Consider the following 6,176-nt stretch of genomic DNA (forward strand, 5'->3'; position numbering starts at 1 on the left):
TAACATTTTTTTCCTAAAACATGCTTCCTTAATGCTGTTTTATTGGTGACTTACAATATGACCATTGGTACTGGGAATCCAAAGATGAATAAGACAAATGCCTTGACCTTAAGTAATTTTCAGCCTAGAAGAGGGAATGCGATATATAATGAAGAATCAGGATATAAGGCAATGTTGGGTGGAAGAGCAGTGATCAGAGTGGTTGTAATTCAGAGGAAGGCACACTTGGGCTCTGCTGCATCCAGCTTTGGGGAAGACTACACAACTGACTTGGACCTTTAGGGTCACCTGTAAGCCTGTGTCTGCTGGTTTATGCATCTGCTTGGAGCTGCCTCCTGCTGACAATCTGGAATTCTATACCAGGTTGGAAAAAGAATTTCTCCGCCAAGTTCCATTCAGAGGCCTATTAATTCCACCAGTATCTGTGTTCTCGTATCAAATCCCTATATCCTCCAAAGTTTGCCTCCTATAATCCCAATAAACCTAGGGATCTCCCAGTCCTTCAACAAATATTTGAATGGTTACTATAGACTAAGTATTGTTTTCAGGCCTAGAGATCAAGGTGAAAAGAATATCCTGCGATGGTTAACGCCAGTGTGGGCTCTGGAGTTAGACTGACTGGGTTTGAATTTTTCTCTTGTCCTTATCTGGGCGATTTAGGGCCCTTTTTCTTAATTCAGTTTCCTCATCTATAAAATGGTAATATAAATATTATTTACATCATGGAGTTGTTAGAAGAACAAAAAGTTAATATTCTTAAAGGCCTTAGAATAGTGCTTGGGAAATGTTCAAATAATAATTTTTAAGGAATTTTGTTAGGATTGACATATTCACTATCTTCACAGTTGGGTTTCTTTTGATTTCATGTGTATCTCTAAATCTCACACTGTCTCACTAGATTGTGATTGGCTGTTTACAGTTGCACCTACTGAGTGCTACTTACTGCCCAAGGTACAAGCTCTTCTAGGCACTTGTCTTCCCATCCCATTCCATAATGCTTTATGCTTAGCCCTCTCCTTTGTCCCTGCCAAAACTGCCTTTCATTGCTGGCCTCTCTTCAGTCTTTCCTTCTGTGTTGTCTTGAGCCACACCCCTTTTTATGTCAGCCTTCCCTAAAGCTTGAATTGCATCACAGAACCACCATCCTCTTTTCCTGAATGAAACCTAGCTTTCTCCTTTTTTTAATAACAAAATTTGTTTATGCTCTCAACCCTGTATTTTTTGTTTTTTTTTTTTTTACAATTTTTAAATTTTTTAATTACAGTCGACATGCAATATTATATTAGTTTCAGGTGTATGACATAGTGTTCTGACATTTATGTAACTTAGGAAGTGATCACTTCGATCAATCTAATACCCATATGACATCATACATAGTTATTACAATATTATTGACTATATTTTCTATGCTGTACTTTATATTCCCATGACTATTTCATAACTACCAATTTGTACTTCTTAATCCATTCCCTTTTTTATGCATACCCCCAAGCCCTCTTCCATCTGGCAAACATCAAAATTTCTCTGTATTTATGAGTTCATTTCTGTTTTGTTTTGTTTAATTATTTTGTTCTTTAGATTCCACGTATAAGTGAAATCATCCATGTTGTTTCAGATGGCAAGATTTCTTTCTTTCTTTTTTTTTTTTTTTATGGCTGAGTAATATTACATTGTATATATGTACCACTTCTTATTCCATTCATCCACTGAGAGACACCCAGGTTGCCTCCATATCTTGGCTATCATGAATAATGCTGCAATGGAACACATGGATTTGCATGTCCCTTTGAAGTAGTGTTTTGGGTTTGTTGGGATAAATGCCCAGAAGTGGGATTACTGGGTCCTTCTTTGTTTCTTGTTATAGCCTTTGTTTTAAAGTCTATTTTGTCTGGTATTGCTACCCTAGCTTTTTTCCTTTTCTTTTTTTCATCGTTTTCATGAAATGTCTTTTTTATCCATTTACTTTAAGTCTGTGTATCTTTCCATCTGAACTGAGTCTCTTGTAGGCAGCATATGTAAGGGTCTTTTTTGATCCATTCAGCTACCCTGTGTCTTTTGATTGGAGTGTTTAATTCATTTATGTTTAAAGTAACCGTTGATATGTAGTTATTGCCATTTTATTCATTTTTTTTAATCTTCTTTTTCTTAAAGAAGTCCCTTTAACAATTCTTATAATACTGGCTTGGTGGCGGTGAACTCCTTTAGCTTTTTCTTGTCTGGGAAGCTCTTTATGTGCCCTTTGATTCTAAATGATAGCTTTGCTGGGTAGTCTTTGTAGGTCCTTGCTTTTCATCACTTTGACTACTTCCTGTCAATCCCTTCTTGCCTGCAAAGTTTCTGTTGAGAAATCAGCTAACAGTCTTATGGGAGTGCCCTTGTAGGTAACAAATTGCTTTTCTCTTGCTGCATTTAAGATTCTCTGTAAGAATATTAACTTTTTGTTCTTCTAACAACTCCATGATGTAAATAATATTTATATTACCATTTTATAGATGAGGAAACTGAATTAAGAAAAAGGGCCCTAAAACCTTTGGTGTTTTAATTATGATATTTTTTGATGTGGCCCTCTTTGGGTTTTATCTTGTTTGGGATTCTCTGTATTTCCTGGGCTTGTATATCTATTTCCTTCACCAGATTAGGGAAGTTTTCCATCACTATTTCTTCAAATAGATTTTTAATTCCTTGCTCTCTCTCTTCTTCTGGTACCCCATGATGCAAATGTTGGTACACTCGATGTTTCAGAAGCCCCTTAAACTATCCTCACTTTTTTGGATTTTTTTTTCTGTTTGCTGTTCTGATTGGGTGTTTTCTGCTACCTTATCTTTAAATCACTGATTTGATCCTCCGCTTTATCTAATCTGCTGTTGGTTGATTCCCTTTAATGCATTCTTTGTTTCAGTTATTATATTAATTTCTGACTGGTTCTTTTTTTATATTTTTTATCTTCCTTTTTATGTTTTCTATCACTTTGTCGAAGTTCTCACTGAGATCATTGAGCATCCTTATAACCTGTGTTTTGAAGATTGCTTGTCTCCATTTTGTTAAGTTATTTTTCTGGAGCTTTGTTCTATTCTTTCATTTGGGACATGTTTGTTTTCTCCTTTTGGCTGCATCCCTGTCTTTGTTTCCATATATTCAGTAGAGTTGCTACGTGTCATGGTCTTGGTAGAGTGGCCTTATGTAGTAGGTGTACTGTGGGGCCCAGCGGCACAGTAACCTGAGTCCGGTGCTCCAGGTGTGTCTCTCATGTGGGCTATGCGTGCCCTCCTATTGTAGTTGAGTCTTGATTGCTGTTTGCACATCAGTGAGAGGGACTGACCCTCAGGCTGATTGATCATGAGGACTGGCTGTGACTACAGTGGAGGAGATGTTGTCTAGGAGCTGACTCTGTGGAGCAGGATTCACTTTAGCAGGGCTCTGGTGTCTGCCCAGTCTACTCTTTGGGTGTGTCATTTGCGGAGGTGGTTGGATGGTACTCTGGTGTAGTCTGAATCTGGCCACTGGGTATGTTGGTTCTGGGGCCTCTTGAGGGGGCTCTTTTGCAGGCCAAGGTCAGCTGCTGCTTGTGGCCTGCTAGAGGCCGTTTGGTATGATCTACAAAATGATCTGCAGATGGTTGCCACTTGTACTGGGCTTGGAGGTGCCTGGGAGAGGCTAAGCTGAAAACTGAGGCCTGCTGCCACTAGTGCTGGGCTTGGGGCTACTTAGCAAGAGGTTTAGGGCAAGCTGAGACCAGATACTACTTGTTTAGGATTCGTGAACCTTTGAGAGATTTTAGGAAAGGCTGCAGCATGAGCCAAGACAGGCCATTTGTGTGGAAAAGCCACTGGAAGGGGCTTGGGTGGGCCTGCAGGTTAGGTGGGGCAGGGCCTCAGGGAATCACCAGAGTAGAGCCAATAGTGTTAGGCAGGCTGATGGAGACGCAGATATGATGCTTTATGACGTGCTTGCCTGCAGTCCTCAGGGTCGGGGAGGGCTCGACAAAGGAGCAATGGCTTCTTCCAGCTCTTCTGTCAGAAAGAAAGCTGCCCTTCCAGCTCTCACCCTGAAGCCAGACAGTTCAGTTCCTCTCTATATGTCCCTGACACAGAGAGAGCTGCTGCCTCAGCACTGGAGCTCAGAGCGAGTGAGTCCATCAGCAAGTAAGTCCATTTTGGGGCCCTTTAACAGGGAAGGCCTGGGGACTCCAGCAGCCCTCATCTCGCTCAGCCACAATCTGCTGGTTTTCACAGCCAGAAGTTGTGGGAACTTCTCTCCCAGGTACTGGAACCCAAAACTAGAGAGCCCGGTGTGGGGCTGGGACCCCCTCGCTACTCCCAGGGAACTTCCACAGCCAAGGTATCTTTCCCGAGTTTTAACTGCCACATGTGGGTATGGAACTAGCCTGTTCCACATCTCTGCCCTTCCTACCAGTCTCTGCATGGCTTCTGTGTATCCTTAGTTGTGAGACTTCTGTTGAGCTAGACTTCAGGTGATTCTTAATGATGATCGTTTTGTAGTTTAGTTGTAGTTTTGATGTCATGAGAGGAGGCAAACACAGTGTTTACTTGCTCCGCCATCTTGACTGGATCTCTGGCTTTCTCTTCTTAACACTGATTCCCTGGTGACTCAAGTGGCAACTGATCATTTCTGTGTTCCATACAGCTAAAGGTCAAGACGTGAGGTCAACCCTCTGTTAGCTTTCTCTATTTGTCTTATAGAAAAAAAATCCTGCATTCAATCTTGCCAGCTACTTCCATTTCTTTTTTTCCCCTCTTTAATTCCCCCCACCCCCCACACACATACTTCCACCCCTGACCTATGGATGTTGCCGTTTCCCTTTAAGAACTGGATCTCTGAAGGTGGGGTGTCTTCTCCCACAGGCTCGGGACGTGCACCAGCGATCAGACGCACCTGGGGCCAGGCACCCCTAGCCCACTTGGGGCCTAGCATCCCCAGCACATTTGGTGGTGGGGGGGCTGGCGCTCCTGGGGGGCCAGGCACACCTGGGGTATGGTCTGTGGCTCCCCCTGGGGCGCGAACCCAGGACCTTCTGCGTATAAAGCAGACATGCTAACCACTACACTATGGAGCCACCCCTACCTCCATTTCTTCACTAAAGTTCTCCTTGGTTTTCTACTGCTCCTGCCCCTCCAGTCACCAGCTCAAGTCATCTGTTGCTGTTGCTCCTCAAGGTCCATTCAAGGGCTCAATAGATATTGAGTAAACAGAAGAACACCACACTGGCTTGACACATCTTGCTTCGACACAAGAATCTTCTGACAACACTGTCAGAAAATGAAATTGTGTTTCTTTGGTAGTCATGCATTCCTTATTAATGAGAATACTCAAAGAGAGGCAGGATGACTTATTTGCTGTATTATAGAGACAGAACTATGGCAGATGTAACCCTTTCTGATCAGTAATCCCAGTTTACAAACTCAGCCTTCTAACATCAGTAATTCTCGGCCTTCCTTCTGTGTCTACACCATTCAGATGTTTCTTTTAGGAATATGTAGCAATTTTTATACAGGGGTGTATTAAGAAAGACATGGGCATATTATACTTCATTCTCTTTGAGAATTCATGGACTAGATATCCCTTTTAGTTTAACTGTTCCGATTATTTCTGGCATCCTCTCTGATGCTGTATTATGTTTGATTCAAGAGTGTATTGAGATTTGTAGGATCTGGGTTGCTCCTTTACTGAAATGCCCTGGAATGCTTTGTTATGTTGTCAGGAGTTGATCTTATAGCTTTATCAGTTCCTGTTCCTGCTGTCTCTTTTTCTTCTTTCATAGCCTTTTTATTTGCCTACTGTTTCCCTCTATTAGGACTTGGCTTTTAAGGTCAAAACTAACAAAAGTCCTCCTCTTTTCTGCTCATCTCTAATGGGCTTGCCTTAAAAAATAATCTGAGAAGCAGTAACTAGGAACGATCAGAAGCTAGATTTTAGCTTCCGGCTCTTATAGAAAAATATGAGACTGTGGAATATTTGACACCTGAAATATCACTATTGTTTTCCATCTCTTAATGTATTCCATCAAACCTAAAATGTACACTTTTTCACACTTTTAACATCTCTGAAATTGTGATGCTTTTTTCAATTAATGGCATTTTAAAAATTGTGAGACTTTGAAATGTAGACTGGCCTAAATTTTAAAGTATAATTACACAATATCTATTGCCTCTGGATAA

At 41.3% G+C, this 6,176-nt stretch overlaps 1 protein-coding gene and 1 non-coding gene across 2 annotated transcripts in view; one reads left to right on the plus strand and one right to left on the minus strand.

Annotated features, from left to right (window-relative positions):
- The window catches only part of FGD4 (FYVE, RhoGEF and PH domain containing 4), a 187,546-nt gene that overhangs the window by 8,569 nt on the left and 172,801 nt on the right, over nucleotides 1–6,176 (plus strand). The window lies entirely within an intron of this gene.
- TRNAI-UAU lies at nucleotides 5,001–5,074 on the minus strand. Its single transcript has one exon. It is a non-coding gene; the product is annotated as a tRNA-Ile (tRNA).

The sequence above is a fragment of the Pteropus vampyrus genome, unplaced genomic scaffold (genome assembly GCF_000151845.1).
Source record: "Pteropus vampyrus isolate Shadow unplaced genomic scaffold, Pvam_2.0 Scaffold82, whole genome shotgun sequence".
In the NCBI taxonomy this organism is placed as follows: domain Eukaryota; kingdom Metazoa; phylum Chordata; class Mammalia; order Chiroptera; family Pteropodidae; genus Pteropus; species Pteropus vampyrus.